Source organism: Rhinatrema bivittatum, chromosome 7 (assembly GCF_901001135.1).
Source record: "Rhinatrema bivittatum chromosome 7, aRhiBiv1.1, whole genome shotgun sequence".
In the NCBI taxonomy this organism is placed as follows: Eukaryota; Metazoa; Chordata; class Amphibia; order Gymnophiona; family Rhinatrematidae; genus Rhinatrema; species Rhinatrema bivittatum.
The window spans coordinates 216,801,718-216,824,354 of NC_042621.1; the positions used below are offsets into that span (position 1 = coordinate 216,801,718).

The 22,637-nt window shown below is 42.6% G+C and overlaps 1 long non-coding RNA gene across 1 annotated transcript in view; it reads right to left on the reverse strand.

The window, feature by feature from the left end:
• Positions 1-566: 566 nt before the first annotated feature.
• LOC115095734 overlaps positions 567-22,637 on the reverse strand; it is a 28,497-nt gene continuing 6,426 nt past the window's right edge. Inside the window, exons 2-4 of the long non-coding RNA XR_003857857.1 lie at positions 20,258-20,451; positions 19,454-19,578; positions 567-715 (exon numbers count right to left, since the gene is read on the reverse strand). This is a non-coding gene — a long non-coding RNA (uncharacterized LOC115095734). The remainder of the gene's footprint in view (positions 716-19,453; positions 19,579-20,257; positions 20,452-22,637) is intronic.

Sequence of the window (22,637 nt, forward strand, 5' to 3'; positions counted from 1 at the left end):
TGCAGAGGCAAAGGTCATGTAAGAGTCAGGGCAGATGGTAAATAGAAGCAGAGTCGTGATCAGGGAGAGTGAAAACCAGGAAACAGCAACTGGAACAATTCCCAGCACAGGAACAAGGGAAGAGAACCTATTGCTCAAGCACTGGCCCATAGGACTGGGTTTCCCTTTATCTTGCAGCAGTGATGACATCATCAGCCTGTACCACAGAGAGTTGGGGATGCTGGGTCTACAAAACTGTGGAGCCTACTTATCGAGCAGATACAATGGAGGGGCAGGATGCCGGGAGCCACGCTGGATGACCCTAGCATATCGCAGGACAATACACCAGGCCTGGAACTAAGAGATACAGGTCACAGACTGCAGAGCAGTGGCATGAGGTCAGCAGCATGTTACAGCACACCAGAAAATGTTGCTTTGGTGGGAGATTTATGTATGGAGGCAGGGTCCATTTTTATAAGTCTCTCCACATCAATGCAAAGTCCACAGGCTTAAGCAACAATTTCCCATTCAAAACTGCCCTGGGAAAATTCCCTGCAGAGATTTGCCTCTGCTTCTTCTGTGGAAAATGCTGCAGTGTCACAGATGTGAGCTCTTTGGCTGAGGCATGGTTGATGCAACCTAGCAGGCGAACCCACAAGGCTTCACCTATACCAGCCCCATTCCTCACAGGTTGAGCCCTTGGGTTCCAAGGGCCGACAGGGCTTAGGCGAGGGTCCTGTAAGAAGCGGTCAGGCGAGGTCAAGTAGCAGAACAAGGTCAGGGCAGGCAGCAAGTAAGCAGTGTTGAGGTCCAGGCAGAGGTCAGGGCAAGCAGCATCAAGGTCCAGGCAGGCGAAGATCCAGAAGAGTAGTCAAGGTCCAAGCCGAGATCGAACCAGGAGTCAGACAAGATCAGGTCAGGAAATGAAGGAGCCAAGATACAAGGGCAGGCAAGGTGAGACAAGACAAGACCAGAGCACAACAAGGCAAGGCAGCAAGGAGACAAGTAATTAAGAAAAGCAACATGCACTGCACGGCTGCAGGAGGACCTGTTGCTGAGGCAATGCTTACAGTGCAGCTGGGGTTTAATACTCAGTTGCCAGTAGGACTGGCTTGATATTCACAAATTGGAAAAGGTGCAACCCCAGTACAAAGCTTCACTCATTGTATTGCTGTTGTAGTTAATATTCACAAGTACCATTTCGTTTATTAATCAGTTAAGCAACATAACATTTTTAAAAAATCAGCTTCAGATGAAATCAGAAACAGATTTAGTCCTAGCTTTCCACATGCCATGCTTTTCAGCACAAAGCCAGTAACACAATATTCCACATGTTGCAGGTCCATGACTGAAATGATGAAGCCACAAGAACACAGGACCCCACCCTCGGAGGGAAACACATCTACATTTATGGTAACATTGCAGTGATTGGCTGAAGACACAGAGGACTTGCAGCCAGTTTTCTTTTCTGAGCCAAGGAAATGCTTGGTAAGAAAAAAAAATTCCTTTTTTTTTTTTTTTTTGTAAACTGATGTGAAGAATCCTCTGGCAAAGCTGAGCTTGGTTTTGTTAAAAAAAAAAATTTTTTTTAAAGGAAGAAGAAAAGAAAAAGCAGAAGACCCTAAAATGCAATGCACATAACCTATAGGCCACCACCAGCTCTAAAAACCCCTCTGACAGTGAGGTAATTCAGAGCAAGGTTGCTGAGTCGGTGAAGACCCCTGGAGTATGTTACCCACCAAGCATGGTGCTGTGCCTCAACGCCAGCAAATGGTAACGAGCAAGCAGCGTGCAGTGGTAGAATTAACACCAGTGGTAGAAATAATACCAATGAGACCTGGTTTCTTCCTTCTCTCCTTAAAAGGACTTACTTGACACAGCCGTCACACCATACTTCAGCATCTTTCTGATCAGTTAAAGAAGCACAGATTGCATCTTTATTTTCTTTAATCAGGAGTAGAAAACAATGCTATAACTGGAAAATACAGGCAAGATCCCCAGTTTCCTGTGGCAGCACAGGGTAGACTGTGCAGCAAGTATTTGAAAATTCTGTGGCTCATACTTTTAGATTCTGCAGCACACTGGCATTATACTTTCTTATTTAATCTGCACAAAAATTTGATTTTGTAAGCATTTTGGGCCCAATATTCAGCCACTATCCTCCTCCACAAGTAAGTCAGATAAATTTATAAGGTTAACTTTGCCAAGATATTCAGCAGCATGGCCATGCCACTGAGTATACTCAGCTAGCTTATAGTTAGCGAGATAAGTTTATCCAGATAACTTTAGGACAGCCAAAACAGCAGTCGTACACTTAAAGGTGAATTTTCAAAGAACAGTTCGTATAACAATTAGTACATACACGCGTAAATAGCATATACTTGTGTATACGTTATTTTCTACATCTTAAAATGCACGTGCAGTAAGGGTATGTGAGGAAATTTACACGTGAGTAAGTTGCTATTTTAAAAGCAATTGATATGTAAATTTGGCAGCTTACTTGTGTATATTTACACCTGCTCTATATTTATTTATTTATTTATTTATTTATTTATTTATAGTTTTTCTATACCGATTTTCCTGCATAAAATGCATATCTGGAGTAAGTGATAGTAAACATCTTAAAAGTGAAATACTGACAGGGGGAGAGGTCTGAGTGACGTGGGGGAAGTTAAGACAGAAGAGACAGGGGGGTCTCAATGACTTACTGATCGATTGAGCGAACAGGTAGACTAATTGGTAAAACTGGTAATTTCATTCCCACGCGCATGTTAGAAAATCTCCTGACATATGCCAATTTATGAAGAAGTAAATGTGTATAAATTCCACAGATAAAATCTCCCCATGTATAATTTTAAAGCTAGATGTAAAAATACAAGGTTATAGCAGTTGTGCACTACTTATCCAGATAAATTACAATTTATCTGGCTAAATCTTGAAAGTGGCACTTATCCAGACAAGTTCTGACTTATCTGGCTTAGTAGCAGTAAAAAACTCCTACTTATCTGGTTAAGTCTTAAAATGCTACTTATCCAACTAAGACTATATGACTATATGAATAAGTAGCACTTTTTAGACTTATCTGGCCATCTGACTTAGCTGGATAAGTAGTGGCTTTGCACTTCTTGGCCGGATAAGTCTGAACCTATCCAGTTAAGTGCTATATGCATTCACTCGTTGTTTTTACATATGCACGCATGTTGCAGGGTACATTTACATATATTTTATAACCTGCAGATATCATAAATGTGCAGGTTATAAAATACAGGAGTAGATTTTTGTGGTTCCATATACATGCATATATGAGGGCTCACGCAGATGTTTGAAAGTTATCTTCTTATCCAGCTAATTTATAGGGAGAGATTCGATAAGCTGCAATAGGACTCCGCATTAAAGTATACTGTGTGATGAACGCTGAATATCATTCGATATAGCCCTATTGCAGCAATATCGTGCAATATTCCCAATATTGCACTTATTTTTGGCCTGATTCCCACCTCTAAAACAATGAGCAACTTTATATGGCATTTGTATGCATGAATTTTGCAAATCCATGCAAAGCCACTCATGCATACCTAATCCTATGTACATAAAATAAAGTGGCTAACTTAGAATTTTGTCAGCCACATTACATTATCTACACCTTTTGGACAATCGTTAATCTATCAAGGAGATACAGAGACCCTAACACAGGTCCTAATGCTCCCACAGTAGATTTAAAGGGCCCTGTGGCCCAAAACAGCACCCCTTAGAAAGACTCTAAAAATCATCAAGGATCTTCTTAGACCACTCCCCAGATCATCCCAGCTGCCCTGCCCAAAAAATAAATAATAAAATGAAACATATTCACACGACAATGCCCTCCTCCCTTTGGCCACCAGCTCCTTAGTGCTCGAGACCCCCTCCCAAATGGTCCACCCCCATCCCCCCTTTCCAATAGAGAAATAGGGCGATAGGACCCCCCTCAAATCTCCCTACTCCCCCTTTCCAATATACAAATAGGCCGGTAGGGCCCCTTCAAAAGACCAACAATATTGGTAATGGCCTAGTGGCTTCCCGGGTCCCCCAAAACCACTTTACCTCAAAACAGAAATAACAGCAAAGGTAGAAGGCCCGGGACACCCTCTAGCTCTGGGCCCAGTTGGCGCCATTTTCCAAAATGGCAAAGACCAGACCTTGCCTCTGTTACATGATAGAAGCAAGGTCCTGGGAATGGGGAACCGACCATGGCAACATGGTCAACACATTTTCATATGTACTTTATGTGCATACTAAACAGGCGTTCTGGGGAGAGGAGCTGGAGGGGAGATCAATTTTGAAAGTATGCATGTAAATCCATGCGCACAAAGTTATGCCTGCTCTCCAGCAGGCATAACTTTTAATATATATGCTATGGGGGGGGGGGAGGGGAGGTTTCCATGAACACTTAAATTTTGAAAGCAGATTCATGAGCATAATGCCACTTTGAAAATTCTGCCTAAAAAATCTGTGGGTAAAAAGTACCCGCAAACCTCAGCCTATGCGGCCTATTTGAAAATTATCCTCCTCAACTATTACTGTAAGAAAATTATATTTCTCATGAAAGCAATGCATTCGCAGGAAAATAGATTTACCCATCTATGGAAAAAGAAATCACAACATCTTTTCACTGGTTCCCCCCCCCCCCCCACCTTCCTCAATATGAATAGGATTCAACCTAAACTACCAACTAGAACAAGGGGGAAAGCCGACAGTCACTCAACAGTGCATGGTTCGGAGAAATGTATCCTTGAAGGATACTAATGAAACAGGAGAGTTAGGGCATCCCAACAGAGAGGTTCCATTAAAAGCAAACATAGTCCATGTGCCTATATGTAAAAAATCACCAAAACTAATGATTTCCGAATTATCCCAAACAACTGAGAAGCAGGTTGTTAAAACAAACAAAAAAACCACACTTTGAAATGTCTGTATGCCAATGCCAGAAGTCTAAGATGGGAGAGTTAGAATATATAGCAGCAAATGATGAGATTGACATAATTGTCATCACAGAGACTTGGTGGAAGGAGGATAACCAATGGGACAGTACTATATCAGGGTACAAATTATATCGCAATGATAGGGAGGATCAACTTGGTGGGGGTGTGGCACTTTTTGTCCAGAAGGGTATAGAGTCCAACAGGATAAAGACATACAAGAGACTAAATGCTCAGTAGAATCTATATGGATAGAAATCCCATGTGTGTTGGGTAAGAGTATAATGATAGGAGTATACTACCATCCACCTGGACAAAATTGTCAGACAGATGATGAAATGCTAAGAGAAATCAGGGAAGCTAACCAATTTGGCAGTGCAATAATAATGGGAGATTTCAATTACCCAACTTTTTACAAAAAGAGTGTTACCTCCCCCGATGGCGTCAGCTCCTGACTCTGTTAAAACAATGATAGTAAATGCCGTTTCAAATGTATACAGATGACTATATGAAAATTCACGTCCCTCCCGAAGCAGCCACCGCGAAACGCGGGTCTGTGTCGGGGGACCTAAGACGCTATTATTTGTAAACATGAACGGAGCTGCCGCCTTTTACAAAGATTTATAAGAATTATAATAAAGTTTTGAAGATACCTTTGGACTAAATGATATCTCTTTCTGCACTCATTGTTATCAACATATCGTAGTAGAGTGCAGTTTTGCTTATTTTGTTCTTTTGGATTTGGCCCTTTACTGAGACATAAGAACATGCCATACTGAGTCAGACCAAGGGTCCATCAAGCCCAGCATCCTGTTTCCAACAGTAGCCAATCCACGCCATAAGAACCTGGCAAGTACCCAAAGACTAAGTCTATTCCATGTTACCGTTGCTAGTAATAGCAGTGGCTATTTTCTAAGTCAATTTAATTAATAGCAGGTAATGGACTTCTCCTCCAAGAACTTATCCAATCCTTTTTTAAACACAGCTATACTAACTGCACTAACCACATCCTCTGGCAACAAATTCCAGAGTTTAATTGTGCGTTGAGTAAAAACGAACTTTCTCCGATTAATTTTAAATGTGCCACATGCTAACTTCATGGAGTGCCCCCTAGTCTATTATCCAAAAGAGTAAATAACCGATTCATATCTACCCATTCTAGACCTCTCATGATTTTAAACACCTCTATCATATTCCCCCTCAGCCGTCTCTTCTCCAAGCTGAAAAGTCCTAACCTCTTTAGTCTTTCCTCATAGGGGAGCTGTTCCATTCCCCTTATCATTTTTGTAGCCCTTCTCTGTACTTTCTCCATCGCAATTATATCTTTTTTGAGATACGGCGACCAGAATTGTATACAGTATTCAAGGCGCAGTCTCACCATGGAGCGATACAGAGGCATTATGACATTTTCCGTTTTATTCACCATTCCCTTTCCAATAATTCCCAACATTCTGTTTGCTTTTTTGACTGCTGCAGCACACTGAACCAACAATTTCAATGTGTTATCCACTATGATGCCTAGATCTCTTTCTTGGGTTGTAGCACCTAAGATGGAACCTAACATTGTGTAACTATAGCATGGGTTATTTTTCCCTATATGCATCACCTTGCACTTATCCACATTAAATTTCATCTATCATATTGATGCCCAATTTTCCAGTCTCATAAGGTCTTCCTGCAATTTATCACAATCTGCTTGTGATTTAACTACTCTGAACAATTTTGTATCATCTGCAAATTTGATTCTCACTCGTCGTATTTCTTTCCAGATCATTTATAAATATATTGAAAAGTAAGGGTCCCAATACAGATCCCTGAGGCACTCCACTACCCACTCCCTTCCACTGAGAAAATTGTCCATTTAATCCTACTCTCTGTTTGCTGTCTTTTAGCCTGTTTGCAATCCACGAAAGGACATCGCCACCTATCCCATGACTTTTTACTTTTCCCAGAAGCCTCTCATGGGGAACTTTGTCAAACGCCTTCTGAAAATCCAAGTATACTACATCTACCGGTTCAGTTTTATCCACATGTTAATTAACTCCTTCAAAAAAGTGAAGCAGATTTGTGAGGCAAGACTTGCCTTGGGAAAAGCCTTGCTGACTTTGTTCCATTAAATCATGTCTTTCTATATGTTCTGTGATTTTGATGTTTAGAACACTTTCCACTATTTTTCCTGGCACTGAAGTCAGGCTAACCAGTCTGTAGTTTCCCAGATCGCCCCTGGAGCCCTTTTTAAATATTGGGGTTAGATTAGCTATCCTCCAGTCTTCAGGGACAATGGATGATTTTAATGATAGGTTACAAATTTTTACTAATAGGTCTGAAATTTCATTTTTTAGTTCCTGCAGAACTCTGGGGTGTATACCATCCAGTCCAGGTGATTTACTACTCTTCAGTTTGTCAATCAGGTCTACCACATCTTCTAGGTTCACCGTGATATGATTCAGTCCATCTGAATCATTACCCATGAAAACCTTCTCCAGTAGGGGTAACTCCCCAATATCCTCTTCAGTAAACACCGAAGCAAAGAAATCATTTAATCTTTCCCACGATGGCCTTATCTTCTCTAAGAGCCCCTTTAACCCCTCGATCATCTAACAGTCCAACTGACTCCCTCACAGGCTTTCTGCTTCGGATATATTTTTAAAAGTTTTTACTGTGAGTTTTTGCCTCTACGGCTAACTTCTTTTCAAATTCTCTCCTAGCCTGTCTTATCAATGTCTTATATTTAACTTGCCAACGTTTATGTATTATCCTATTTTCTTCTGTTGGATCCTTCTTCCAATTTTTGAATGAAGATCTTTTGGCTAAAATAGCTTCTTTCACCTCCCCTTTTAACCATGCCGGTAATAGTTTTGCCTTCTTTCCACCTTTCTTAATGTGTGGAATACATCTGGACTGTGCTTCTAGAATGGTATTTTTTAACAATGACCATACCTCTTGCACACTTTTTACTTTTGTAGCTGCTCCTTTCAGTTTTTTTCTAACAATTTTTCTCATTTTATCAAAGTTTCCCTTTTGAAGGTTTAACATGAGAGCCGTGGATTTGCATATTGTTCCTCTTCCAGTCATTAATTCAAATTTGATCATATTATGATCACTATTGCCAAGCGGCCCCACCACCGTTACCTCTCTCACCAAATCCTGTGCTCCACTGAGAATTAGATCTAAAATTGCTCCCTCACTCGTCTGTTCCTGAACCAATTGCTCCATAAAGCTATCATTTATTCCATCCAGGAACGTTATCTCTCTAGCGTGTCCCGATGATACATTTACCCAGTCAATATTGGGGTAATTGAAGTCTCCCATTATTACCGCACTACCAATTTGGTTACCTTCCCTAATTTCTCTTAGCATTTCACTGTCCGTCTCACCATCTTGACCAGGTGGACGGTAGTATACTCCTATCACTATAGTCTTCCCCAACACACAAGGGATTTCTACCTATAAAGATTCAATTTTGCATTTAGTCTCATGCAGGATGTTTATCCTGTTGGACTCTATGCCATCCCGGACATAAAGCACCACACCGCCTCCCAGGTGCTCCTCTCTGTCATTGCGATATAATTTGTACCCCAGTATAGCACTGTCCCATTGGTTGTCCTCCTTCCACCATGTCTCTGAGATGCCAATTAAGTCTATGTCATCATTCACTGCTATACATTCTAATTCTCCCATCTTACTTCTTAGACTTCTGGCATTAGCATACAAACATTTCAAAGTTTGTTTTTTGTTTGTATTTTTCATTCTGCTTTTTAATTGTTAGGGATAAGTTAGAATTTTTTTAGCTCAGGTGAGTTTTTAGTTACAGGCACTTGGACTACTTTTCTTATTATTGGAACCTCACTGTGGGGATGCCCTAATTCTAATGCATCATTAGTATCCGTTGAAGATACCTCTCTCCGAACCATGCGCTGCTGAGCAACTGTTGGCTTTCCCCTTTGTTCTAGTTTAAAAGCTGCTCTATCTCCTTTTTAAAGGTTAGCACCAGCAGTCTGGTTCCACCCTTCGGAAGAGACTCCCCCTTCCTCAAAAGGTTCCCCAGTTCCTAACAAAACTGAATCCCTCTTCCTTGCACCATCGTCTCATCCACGCATTGAGACTCCGGAGCTCTGCCTGCCTCTGGTGACCTGCGTGTGGAACAGGGAGCATTTCAGAGAATGCTACCCTGGAGGTTCTGGTTTTAAGCTTTCTACCTAAGAGCCTAAATTTGGCTTCCAGAACCTCCCTCCCACATTTTCCTATGTCATTGGTGCCTACATGTACCATGACAGCCAGCTTCTCCCCAGCACTGTCTACAATCCTATCTAGGTGACGCGTGTGGTCCGCAACCTTCGCACCAGGTTGGCATGTTACCAGGCGATCCTCAAGCCCTCCAGCCACCCAGCTATCTACATTCCTAATAATCAAATCACCAGTTATGATGGCCGACCTAACCCTTCCCTCCTGGGCAGTAGGCTTTGGGCAGATATTCTCGGTGTGAAAGGACAATGCATCACCTGGAGAGCAAGTCCTTGCTACAGGATCCTTTCCTGCTGCACCCGGTTGATGCCCTCCAATCATGAGACCTTCTTCCTCCAAGGCAGCACCAGGGCTGCCAGTCTGAAGTTGGGACTTGGCTACTATATCCCATCTATATACCTCTCTGTCTGCCTCAGCTCCTCCAGGTCTGCCACTATATCCTCCAGAGATCAGACTCGTTCTCTGAGAGCCAGGAGCTCTTTGCATCGCATGCACATGTACAACTTCTCACCGGTGGGTAAAAAAACATACATGTGACACTCGATGCAAAAGACTGGGAAGCCCCCCTCTAGCTGCTGCCTTCATCTCAATTTTGTTCAGTTCCTAGTTAAGTTTTAGGTTGCTTGGTATACTGTGTACCATTTTGGAGACCCCCACCTTCAAAGGGATATGAACAGGAAGATGTTAGTCCAGAAGGTGGCTACTAAAATGGTCAGTGATTTTCATTCTAAAGAATATAGGGACAGACTTAGAGATCTAAATAAGTATACCCTAGAGGAAAGGCAAGATCTGATAGACATTCAAATATCTCAACAGTTTCCATGCACAGGAGATGAGCCTTTTTTAATGGAAAGGAGGGTCTATAAAACATGAGATGAGGTTGAAAGGGGATAGACTCAGGAGTAATCTTAGGAAATATTTCTTTACAGAGAGGGGGGTGGATGTGTGGAACAACCTCCCAGTGGAAGTGGTGGAATTCAAGAAAGCATAGGATAAATACAGGGGATCTCTAAGGAAGTGATGAGAATTATGATGATAAATGAATTAGATGGATGAGCAGACTGGATGGGCCATACGGTCTTTTTCTGCTGTCAAGTTTCTCTGTTTCTAGGGCAGATTACACAGATCATTGTCCAACAAACTTTTCAAGCTGGCAGCACTTCCTTCATGGGGAGGCAGAGAGCAGGATCAGCTCTAGATTAAAGGGTACCCTGTACAAGAAATCTAAATTAGTGACCCTCCTTCCCCCATGAAAAATATGATACAGCTGATATGGCACATTGCTCCCACCTTAAGTGATGATGATAGCTATAGCTCAGCATCTCCCTCTTTGCTCCTCCTCCCCCTGCCTGCAATATGCCCTTCTCTGTCCGAGAGTCCCTGCCATACCTCCTCACTCACCTTTTATTGGGTCCCTGCTCTCCCAACCCTGATCAATCATCAAGTCCCTGTTCTCCCCTTCCCTACCAACTGCTGAATCGTCATCCAGCCCATAACAATTGTTGCATCCCAACTCTTCCTCCCATCAATTACTGGAGTTCTCAATCTCGCCCCCCCCCCCCCCTTACCAACTGTTATGTATCTATTTCCCCACCAATTGCTGCATTTCCATGCTCTTCCAAACCACCAAATTCCAAAATTTCCATCTCCCCCTCCCTCCTCTATCCCAAAGCTTAAAAAATCCTTCTGTCACTGCTAGAACCTCTATTTCTCACCTTCTCTGTTCCCCTGACTATGGCCCATTCCAAACCCTTTCAAAATACCACCATTTAATACCGAAGATAGCTCGAGCCTGAGATATGTTATAGACAAGGAGACCTCATATATTATGGAGAGGCTTTTAATGCATTTGCATATACCTCAACGCCTTGAATGATATTATGCGGTGATAAAATTTTTTGTTACACCGTATCAAACTGTTATAATCATTGGTCTCTTTGTCAACTTCAATGGACAATACTTGAACAAATAAGGCCAAGTTTCCGCGGTGGAGACGCTAACCAATTGCTGAACCTCCGTGAGCAATGGTGGATCTTTAATTTAACTTCAGAATCACCGTCCGGCCTTAATGACTCTGTAGAATGGTCTTCGCTCATTTAGTAAAACTAATTAATTCAACTAAGTGGTTTGACGTCAACATTAATTGTTTCCGCCCCCAGTGGTAGGTACAAAACCTGTGATCTAAAATGGCGGATCCTGCTGCCCGAATAGCGCTGCAGCCCTGTAGCAGAACTAGACGGCAGACTCGGGAATAAGTAGGTACACAGTGGTATACAGTCATGCACAGCATGTCTTTAAAGTTCCAATGTTATTATATTATATTACAGCACTGGCAAACGGCGGCCCCTGAAGAAGGTTCCCAGAAACACGAGCCGTGTCGGGCCAACGCCAGAACTCTATCCCTGCTGCACATCTGCCTACTTCGCTACGATGAGTGTTCTTTTCTTTCATTGCTTTTCATTACATTGTAACCTTGATGCAAGGAACTATTACTAAACCTTGACAAAGAGACCAATGATTATAACAGTTTGATACGGTGTAACAAAAGATTTTATCACCGCATAATATCATTCAAGGCGTTGAGGTATATGCAAATGCATTAAAAGCCTCTCCATAATATATGAGGTCTCCTTGTCTATAACATATCTCAGGCTCGAGCTATCTTCAGTATTACATGGTGGTATTTTGAAATAATTTGCTAGAAGAATCCATCATAAGTAGACAGTTTCAAGTTAAAACCATTCCAAACCCTGACACGTCTATTGCTCTCCTCTTTCTGCCAGGACTGGCCTTTCCCATTCTATTCAAATTGGAGGTTTCAATCCCACGGAGTTCTGTCTACAGAACAATGCAGGGTTCAAACAGCTGACCCATGAACTATGCAAGGAAAGCCAATGCCGGCAAAAGGAAGTGGCAGGGCTGGAAATGGACCATGGGCAGGGGAGCCCTGGAGGTGACAAATAGTCTCAGGCACTGGAAGAGGGGAATAAGCCATTTTTGTTTTTGAAGGGCTTTTACTTCCTATGGTGACAGGAATGGCCGTGTGACATTGTGACGCCCTGTTATTCTACATTCAACCTAGTATTGCAAGTAGGCTGTGGGGCTCCTCCAACTGCCTGTTAACCTGTGCAGCCACCCAGGTCACACACCCCTAAGGCCGGCACTGCTTGGAAGTCAACCACTTCATCCGGGGCTCCACATGCAAGGAGTGGGGGAAAGATGGGACTCCACCAGGGTTCAGAATCGTCTTTGTCTCCAGGGTCTTGGGTACCCAACTGGTTTGGCCAGGAAGGCAGTTTAGAAATGATTTCAAATAAAATTATCAGCAGGCATAGAACTGACCACACTACCACCAGAGACCCCAAAACACCCTGCCTGATAGCTGACAAATTGATCCATTGGGCCTGTTGATGTGACATAAGGAGCATGAAGATAATCTTTCATCTTTCCTTTCCCCCATTCAACGTGTAATAAAATTATCAGTAGGGCTGTAAAAATCCTCTGATGGAAGAGGGCTTAGCAGGTAAGATGAAGTGCAGCCATCTTGGATCTACTTTCAAACATTTTTATTAAAAGAATAAAGCATTCTGAATGATTTTTTTTCATTTCTTATTCATTTTTTTCCAGTTGCTCTTTTGGGCTTCCAGCTCAATCCGGCATCGTGAGGCTTCATTAGCAACTGCCCAGGGATTTTTGCTCCTATTTTATATCCCCTCCCAACTGATTTTGGTCCACTTATTACAGTGACAGTTTTCAACCAGGGGCCATACACCAGTGCTCCTTCTGGAGCCCTGAAATCCAGCCCATGAGGTGTTGCCATTGCGCGATGACCGGGACTCCTTCCCCCGCCCCTGCAGGGCTTATGACTGCTGCCTTCGTGGCATCCCAAGCCTCAGCTGCCTTGGGGGAGTGAAGAACCTGAGTCGGGAATCAAGCTACTGCTACTGAGGCATCAGGCTGGCCCTTTTTCCATTATTGCTCTCTTCTGTCTAATCTCTCCTCTCTTTCTTCAATCTTCTGTCTACCTGTCGCTCCCTCTTTCAGATTCTTTTCTCCTTATTCCTATCATGTGCAACCTCTCCCCTCAACCCACCTATCCTGTCTTCTCCCTCCTTCTGTCCCTTCTCCCTATGCAGCTCCTTGGCCTGCATCTCCTTTCTCTCGCAGGTGTCTCCTCACCTCCATCCTTTTTCCATTGTCTCCTGCTCCAAGTATCCTGACTCCCTGCCACCATCATTTTTCATCCACCCTCCCCACTACATGCTATTTTTCTTTTTTCCACCCTAACCCCTTCCCCCATCCTCCTTTTCTGCTGCTACCACCAAAGCTCCTCATCCACTGCAGAAAGTGGCGAAGAGAGAGAGTAGAAGAGAATGAGAGAGAGATTGGGTAGGGGAGGGGGAGAGGAGGAGTAGATGGGATGGGGAGGGGAGCTGGACACTTGCCAGGGAAGAAATTTACTAACTCTGAACTCCTGTCCCCATCCCCACACTGCCAAAAATATATATTATTGGAGGAAGTTGGCAGTGGCAGGAGTACATGGCAAGTGCATTAGGCGCCTGACGTGTAAGCCCTGGAGGGATATTTCAGCCCTGTTATCCTCCGCGTGTGTGTATATCTTATCTATCCCTCCCCTGTTAGGAGCACATAAAATACAGAGTCCTGATGTTGGGTTTTTGTGGTCCTCATCCCAGCTCTGTAGGTTCAAAAAGTAGTGGTCAGGTAAGATGCTGGATTAGGCAAAGGGGTGTATTATTCTTCATGACAGTGAAAAGGAAACCAAAAAAGCTTTTCCCTCCCTGTAACAATCTACACTGCTCTCTCCACTGTGGAACTTCAACGCGCATGCAAACCCGCACCCTGGCAGTCACATACAGTACAGTCACAACAGGATACACTTATAGTAATCACAAAAACAAGAAGAATGAGTCAAAGGATTCTACTACAAAACAATTGGACAGACAGCCTTGGGTAAAAATCCCCTCACTACAGCAGCACAGCTATTAACATTTCAAACAGCTCCAGTATCCAAAAAGAAGGAAAACTCACTTTCCAGCTTGACCTCATGTTAACACCAGGCAGTACTCACTAGTAAGGCCAGGTCCTTCGGCAAAGAGGGCCTTTCTTACAGGAAACTATCCTGGCAGTCGTTCGTGTCCATAATCTCCTTAAGGCTCTGCATAAGAGTTTAGACATATCGGGGTCCGTATTCAGCCACTGAGCGGCTAGATAAGTTAGCTGGATACAACTATCTGAGTAATTTAACTGGGATTTTCAGCAGCGCAACAGCACCACTGAATATACACGACTATCTTAAAAGTTAGCCGGATAGGTGTATATATGGCTAACTTTAGACCTGCCTGCAGCATAGCCAGAGCTAACTGGCTAACTCTGCTCCTCCCCGGAACACTTACCACCTGCTCCAGGAAGGCCCCTGCGATATCTGGCTACATTCTAGCCCAATAAAGAGATATCCAGCTAGAATTTAGCCGGGTAATTTGCTGAATGTCGCATCTAAGCCATTTAGTTGGTTAACAGTTATCCGTTTAAATGGCTTTTGAATATCTACAATGGTAATTATAAATAGTGAATGTATAAATACAGATATCAAAATAGCTAATACAAAAATATCTTCCCCATTGTGCCTAGGAGCATATATCTTTGGAATACCAGAATCCCTGGAAAAGGAGAGGCCCTGCACAATTAAACTCTGGAATTTGTTGCCAGGGGATGTAGTTAATGCAGTTAGTGTAGCTGGGTTTAAAAATGGTTTGGATAAATTCTTGGGAGGAGAAGTCCATTAACTGCTATTAATCAAGTTGTCTTAGGGAATAGCCACTAATGTTACTGGCATCAGTAGCATGGGATCTACTTAGTGTTTGGGTACTTGCAGCCTGGATTGGCCACTGTTGGAAACAGGATGCTGGGCTTGATGGACCCCCTGGTCTGACCCAGTATGGCAACTTCTTATGTTCTTATGACTAGTGGAACCTGGAAGACTTAAGGGATATCTCCAGAATATAGGATGGATCCTATCCTCCTGGCTTTCAAATTCTCTGAATTCCAAATCCTCCCAAGAATCTCCTTCCACATTCAGACTTATATACACAGGGTTATGTTCCATTGAGGGGTCATCTCTCCAGACACTTACAGAAATAGGAAAACTGTGCCATCCTGTTCTGCATCATCATTCACCCATAAACAATGGTAGAGGTTAACTGAAAATTTGGGGAAGGTGGCACAGGGATCAGAATTTAGAATCTGGGTCACACATTTTATATAGACACAAACACACACATATCTTAAGTAGATGTCATATATATGTACACACACACACACACACACATTAACATTAAAGTGTGTTATAGTTAACACAAAAGAAACATTGTCTTCATGCTTACTACATAGTTAGGTTCAAACCACAGATGGTCTGATCTGTTTTTTTGTAATCTACGATATAGCTGGATAGTGATTTGCAAATCCTTTTCCAAACTGTGATCACTGGAAAATGGCAGCAATTGCAATGAATGGATTACTAAATTTCATATCAAAAGATTACCCCCAGGTCCATATGCAGACCTGTTCCTGGCCCTCAGAAAGCCTTTCCCCTCCATCCCCACTTGCTAATCTGCTATGCAATATCTTTTTAAATTGCTTTCCCCTTGAAAAAAAAAGAACTTTTAAAATAAATTAAACCTGAAACTTAACTCAGCAAAATTATTAAACTGAGGTGTTTGAAATCTCCACATATTTCAGTACCAATTTAGATAAAACACTCTGTCAACTGCACACCTTCTAACCATCGTCAGATAATTTCAAGAATTCCAACCTTTTATTTTCCGAGCTACTTATACGGTTGTCCCAGAATAAAACATACTTTCCATAGCAAGATGATCATGAACATGAAGCCAGAGTAGGCAGGGCGTTTCAGTTGCAACTCGTGATGGAGACAAAAAACAAGGCGCACCTCACTGCTGTTTTCTTTGCAGCATCCTGTAGATTTTGCAGCAAGTTTGCCAAATTTTAACAAAGGCCACATACCCTTCCCCCCAATGCTCCTCACCCTCTCCTTTCCTGTTCTTTTTTTTCAGGGAGGGCCAATCCAAAGCCTAATTGCAGCAGCAGCAATAGCTCATTGTGCAGGTTTGCGAGATAGAGAGACTGAACCAGCATAAGCTTCCCTCCCAGGCCCTAAGTAACACAGAGAAGCCAGAAGGGCATGGATTCACCATAAGACCTGGTAGCAGGGCGCATGCTGGCTCAGTCTCTGGCTCATACTCATTCAGAATAATTTGCTGCTGCCACAGACTTCGAATCAGCCCCTCATAAAAATGAAAAGTCCATGGAACAAGGGAAGGAGTCTTGGCAGGGCCGGAGGCCAATGGTCAGCAGAAAGCTGGTACTTACATTTTCTGATTTCCTGGTTCTGCCTTAAAAATAACTAACTATATAAAATACAAGCCAGGCTAGCCAAACACAGGCCTGTTGGCAACTATTTCCTTTCCCTGATCCTCAAGGGCTTTTTTCCCTTTAATGGAACTTACTAAAACCACCAGCTAGTATTAAATTCCCAAGGAAACTAAGAGGTGATCTCAAGCTCCTGTTTCAGAAGAAGTGCTTAGGAGGACTGACATTGGGGATCTTGGGCAACATGTACTTTCTGCCTGATCTATGTAGTATGACTCAGTGGTCAGTTCTTATCTGTGTAATAAGCCCCTTTATGTACAGATGGGAAATCAACCAATTGATATAAAACATTTTGCAAAAATACCTGGAACTTGAGGTGTGTGGTGCTCATAGAGGGATTACTCTTAGTAGTATGTGTTCACTGTCAGTAGATGCACACTGACAGGAAGAGTGAGGCTTTGAGTTATGCCACGGAAACAGAAGAGTTAAATACAGTCTCTTATCTGCGACTTGAGATCTGAACTGTTAGTAATGCAGCTGTGACAACAGGAAGCTATGTTGGGGTAACCACCAAACATAAGATGCCAGAAAGGCATTTGCATGTTCTCTGCTCCTGATGTATCTTGGTTATTTATTCTATCTTGCCTGAAATCAGATATATAAATCTATAGTGAATGTGTAAATCAGAGAGAAAAAGAAAAATCCAGTATTGTCCAATGAGATTTTGTGCATGTGTAACTAGGTTTGCCGAGTGTCCCTTAATATAAAGGGGCATTATATATCTTGATACCATATTGCCCATTTCTACCAAATATGGAAACGGTCCCTTATTTTCATTCCCAGAGGTTTGGGCTTCCACTCGGTACATTGTAGCCAAAAATTGGGTTTTCATGAATAGCAACTATTGGAAATGAGGGCAGTCAATCACTTTTCAGTGAAACATTTCAAAAGTCATTTGTAAGAAAAAAAACCCTGGTTTAGGAAGTTTTTCTGGTCCCTTTTAAAGAGACAGTACTACAATGGCACATCTCAGCACTTGTCTTTTGAAAAAGTATCACAATTTTGGTTACAAATCTCACCATTAATCCTTTATCCTTAACAACAATAATTTTCTTTCTTTGTGAAAACACAGGAAACAAAGATCTTTCCAATGCTGCACTTCTAGAGCAGTAGAAATCTTCTGCATCCTATACTCATGGATTTAAGTCCAGTCAGAAATCCATCACACCGGAAACTTTCCTGCTTCCAGTAGTGGCAACGCACCATGTAGGTCCTATATTATCCAAGCTCATTATGGCAAGCAAAGTCATCTGTTAAATGCAAACGTCACCATCTACAGCTGCACACAAAGGAGGTTCACCCTTTTCCTAAGCTAGGATAAGCACCCTAAACTTCAATATCTAGAATGTATTATTCAGCACAGCTTAGATTATAAAACAGGCCAGTCAACGCATCCTAGCCAACCAGCAATGGCCTTGGCCTTAACCCAAGGAAGATCATGGCATGCAGAAAACACAGAAACTCCATTTAGTTTCCAAACTGCTATAGCTCCTGAAGAGATATGTGGCTTCTTTCTCAGGATGCACAGGTACTACCAAAGGATGCAGACTACAACCATGTAAAGAAGAGAGCATAGTAATGAAGCTAGCAACCTCCAGGCTGTAAGCATAAAATGGAAGAAAGAAGCAGTGATCCAAAAGGTGAAATGTATGGGAGGAAGCAAGGAAAAACACTGGGCCTAGGGACGAGAAGGCCTGGCTCTCCTTATGCCACACGTTGTAGACTTTTGGTAGAACTCCTGGCTCTCGGAGTTGATTGTTATGAAAATGGGCCCTAGACGGAAGATGTGGACCTTGAAGAAAATAAGCTTAGAGCACTTCCCACTGAAAAGGTGTGGATGAGGTGGCTGCAACCTGTGTTTTGAGCTTGAGCCTTCCTGCCTTCTGGAACAGGAGAGTAGGCAGCTGACATGTGACTGCACTAGTGCTAATCATGTGCAAGGTCTTGCTGCAAAGTGTGCAAGAAGACTGCATCACGCTGTTTCCTGCCTATCATATGTTCCTCCCACATTTGACACATGCCAGTCAAATGTTAAACAGCTAGCATGTGCCGGTTAAGGTTTGCTCAAACCTCTGATGGTTGGCTGCGGCACAAGCTCATGCACCTTATGCATGGCACAAAACTCAGCTAATGTTGAGCCTACAGATTCTCTAGAGCATTGACTAATGAGCTCAACCATTCATTATTTAAATAAGCCTGCAAGTTTGCATCACATCTACTTTCTAGATTCAATAATTGCAAATTAAACTCTACGGCCAATTAACAGGAACCCATTTATGATACTGCCTATCTCCTTAGACTGACTCAAGTTAAGCAGGAGAGTGGAAATCTGGGCAAACAGGGAGTTGTCTCACCAGATGAACATGGGAGCCCCATTCAGCCTCTGGGTGTAGTGATTGTGTAGGGGGTGGGTGGGGGGGAGGGTCCTTCCTTGGATCATATCTGTAGCCTCACCATCCCTTATCTGACGAACGAAGACAGGTGAGTGTTGAGCAGGGGACAGGTCTTGTGAAGGAAGTGATTGGAAAAGAAGAAGAATCCCATCATCAACCACACTGATATCTTCTGAGGCATCCTCTGACTCAGGAGTGCCACTATAATCCTCACTAACTTGGATATCAGTGGGATCTGGAAAGAAAGGCATCTTCTATACAGACCCTATTAATGTAACAACATAATGCATTCTCTGAATTCACATTTGCCCCAAACATGGGCCTCTTTACAGGACCCAATTGCTTCTATAGCATTGTGCCTGAGTGGCACTCCAAATTGCTCAATTAAATAGGTATATGGAAGGGAATGCTTACCTCCAAGATTCCTATTGGCTGTTGCAAGTCTCCCAAACCGACATTGAAGGAGTCTCGTGGGCAGGATGGAGGAAAATAGGATGGATCCTTCGCTTGCTCCTGGGAGTGGTCTGGCAAGTGCATGCCTGCAGAGGAAGAAGACACCAAAAGTACTCCATTGTGAAACTTTTGGCCCCATCTGGAAAGCTAAATGGTATGTATAGTACAGTTATAGAATGCTATACTTTGATTTTTTTTCACATGCCAGGCTGAGATTACATGGCTGTGCCTATCCCCTGAATGACTGCACTTTTTTTCTCTCATTTATTTACGTTTGTGCATCGCTGCTACAATCTGCTTGAGTGATTTACAGATCTCACATATTGCACATTCAATAACATTTATAATAAAATAATCCACACAATCCAATGGCCAATTTACAGTATATTACTAATGGACAATAACAATAATCCCAAATCAGTTCTTATAAAAATAATAAAACTGTCAGTCCAGTGACATCGTAAACCCAAGATCTTCTCCAGGGGTGAGCAGAGACATTGTTTCAATTTGCGTTTTGTGGTTTTTCCCATATTTTTTTTGTTTCATTTCTTTCTTTACTGTGAAAACCCAAATGAAATTTATAAAAAAAAAACAAAGCAACCCCCCCCCGCCCAACAAAACAGACATTTTTAACAAACTTTTGTTTCAATATTTTTTAAAATGGAAAGAAAAAGCACAATTTCTTCAACCTCCCCCTCCCCCCCCCCCCCCATTCCTGGGCTCTCTTCCCGATTCCCCCACCTACCCCCCAATCCCTGCCATTACCTTGATTAAAAATGGTGCCAGGAGCCTGAGGCTGCAGCCACTTTTTATTTCTCCTGTATACGATATCATCAGCCTGGTCCTGGGCAGTGGCATTGTGTACGGCAAAACTAAGAATGGCTCCAGCCTTGAAGTGCTGGCAGCAGAAAAGCCCCACTGGCTTTATAAAGGAGCAGTGTAGTCCTTCCACAAGGTTACTGTAAATACAAAACCAGTACCTCTAAAACTGCTGCAGTTAGGAAGTTTAGCAAAAGGAAAGGTTGTTGGGTATTAATGCAGAAAAGAGAGAGTCTTAATAGTACAGAACTGAAAGCTACCAACTCAGGGTCCTGTCAGAGGTTTCGGCACAAAACAAGTCAAATTAAAAAAAAAAAAAAAATTCTGAAAGCCTAACCGTGTTGAAAAGCTGAACTTGACATGGCTGTACATTTGTTCACACAAAAGACAAGAAGATGAAGTGATTTAAAGTGCTGATGGCTATTTGAGTTTGTCTGCGAGCACATGCTGTACTGCTGTTCCTCCTCTTTGTCACTCCTCAGATGTTGCTGTCCCCTGCAAATGTTTGCACACCAATCACACCAGCTCAGATTAGCTCTCCCCAGCATGCTTATAACTCTCTGCTGAAAAGGGTGCTTAATTCTGGCCAGAAGGACGTTCGGTTGCATAGGAAGAAGAACAGTCAGCAGAAAAAAAAGGAATGGACATGGCCCTGTACAGACCTGACTTGGAATACTGTGTACAGTTGTGGAATTCGCACCTTCAGGAGGATATAAACTGATGGGAGTCGGTCCAGAGGGTGGCTACTAAAATGGTCAGTGGTCTTCATTCTAAAGCATATGGGGAGAGAGGTAAAGATCTAAACGTGCATACCCCAGAGGAAAGGTGGGATAGGGGAGGCATGACAGAGACATCTAAATACTTCCAAGGTCTCGGTGCACAGGAGGTGAGCCTCTTTCAAAGGAAAAGAGCCTCAAGAACAAGAGGTCATGGGATGAGGGTGAAAGAAGGTAGACTCAGGAGTAATCTAAGGAAATATTTATTTACTGAAAAGGTAGCAGATGCACCGAACAGCCTCCCCAAGGATGTGTTGGAAATAAGGACCATATCTAAATTCAAGAAAGCAGGGGATAAACGAGTGATTTCTAAGGGAGCAGTAGGGATTGTCAAGATGAATAGTTGGTGTGGATAGGAAGACTAGGTAGACTGTAATAGTTTTTTTCTGCCATCATGTTTCTACGGTTACTACCAGTCTGTATGGTGACGAGAACCATAATTTTGTGTATATTCCTGTGGGTGTATTGAAATGTTTTGATTTAGCTGATGTTTCTGTTCCTAAAATTATGAAGACATGCGGTGCAAGACTTTGGAACAGCTGTACTTTATTGGGCCTCATATGCTGGGGTTTCTTCCTTGAGCGCTAGGTAAATCAGCATTTCAGAAAGTATGGTGATGAGGCAGGGTTGAGCAGAGGTGTACTAGGGGACTCTGCTGCCTGGGGGCCAAACTCCTCCATCCTCCCTGTAGGCAAACTGACAGAGCCTTGCACAGAAACTTAATGCTGGTAGAAATACTGCACCTCATGTACACCCACAGAGCACAGACTGACCCTTAACTAATACAGAATAAGGGACCACAAATTAGAAACAGACATGCAAACAAAAACGTGAGCTGGAAAGCCTGATATAAAAAAAAAAAAAAAAAAGATTCTGAGCACACTGAAGAAAGAGAAACCGAAATGCATGTCCTCTTGTAAGAAGCAAAATGCAAAGATAAGAAATGCTTTCCTAAAAGTGGCATATTCCAATCACTAAAAATATGAAACATGCTTTTTTGTACCTTTTATGTCTGATCCTTTTATTTTCCTAATTCGGTTGGTCCCAACCTCTTTTCTATTTTTCCTAAGTCCTTTTCTAGCACAGACTTTCCATTTTCTGTGTCTTCTCGCTCCCTGGCTTCTTCTTTGCTTCACCTACATCTATTTCTGACAATGATTTTGCCTTTCCTTCTTTTTTTTTTTTTAACATTTCTCTGGTGTGCCTCTCTATCCAGCCATAGCTAGATTTTACTCCCCCTTCTCCATTTCTCTCTACAATCAGCCTCTTTTCACATCTCACTTACCTATCAGTTTTCCATCTCCCACACCACCCTTTATCTTCTGCTTGTTCCCTCAGCTTTTATTCCCCCTTTCATGCACTGCAATCACCCCTCCCCAGTCCTTATCTACCTTCCTCTGCCTCCAGCACCTTGTCTCTTACACCCTACCCACTTCCTAATCCTTTTCACCTCCTCTATTTTCACCCTCTCTCACCTCCTTTTAAAGGTGCATCTCTTTCTTCTCTCTCACTTCTTATACAACCCCCTGTCCCTTTCTACTGCTTCCCAA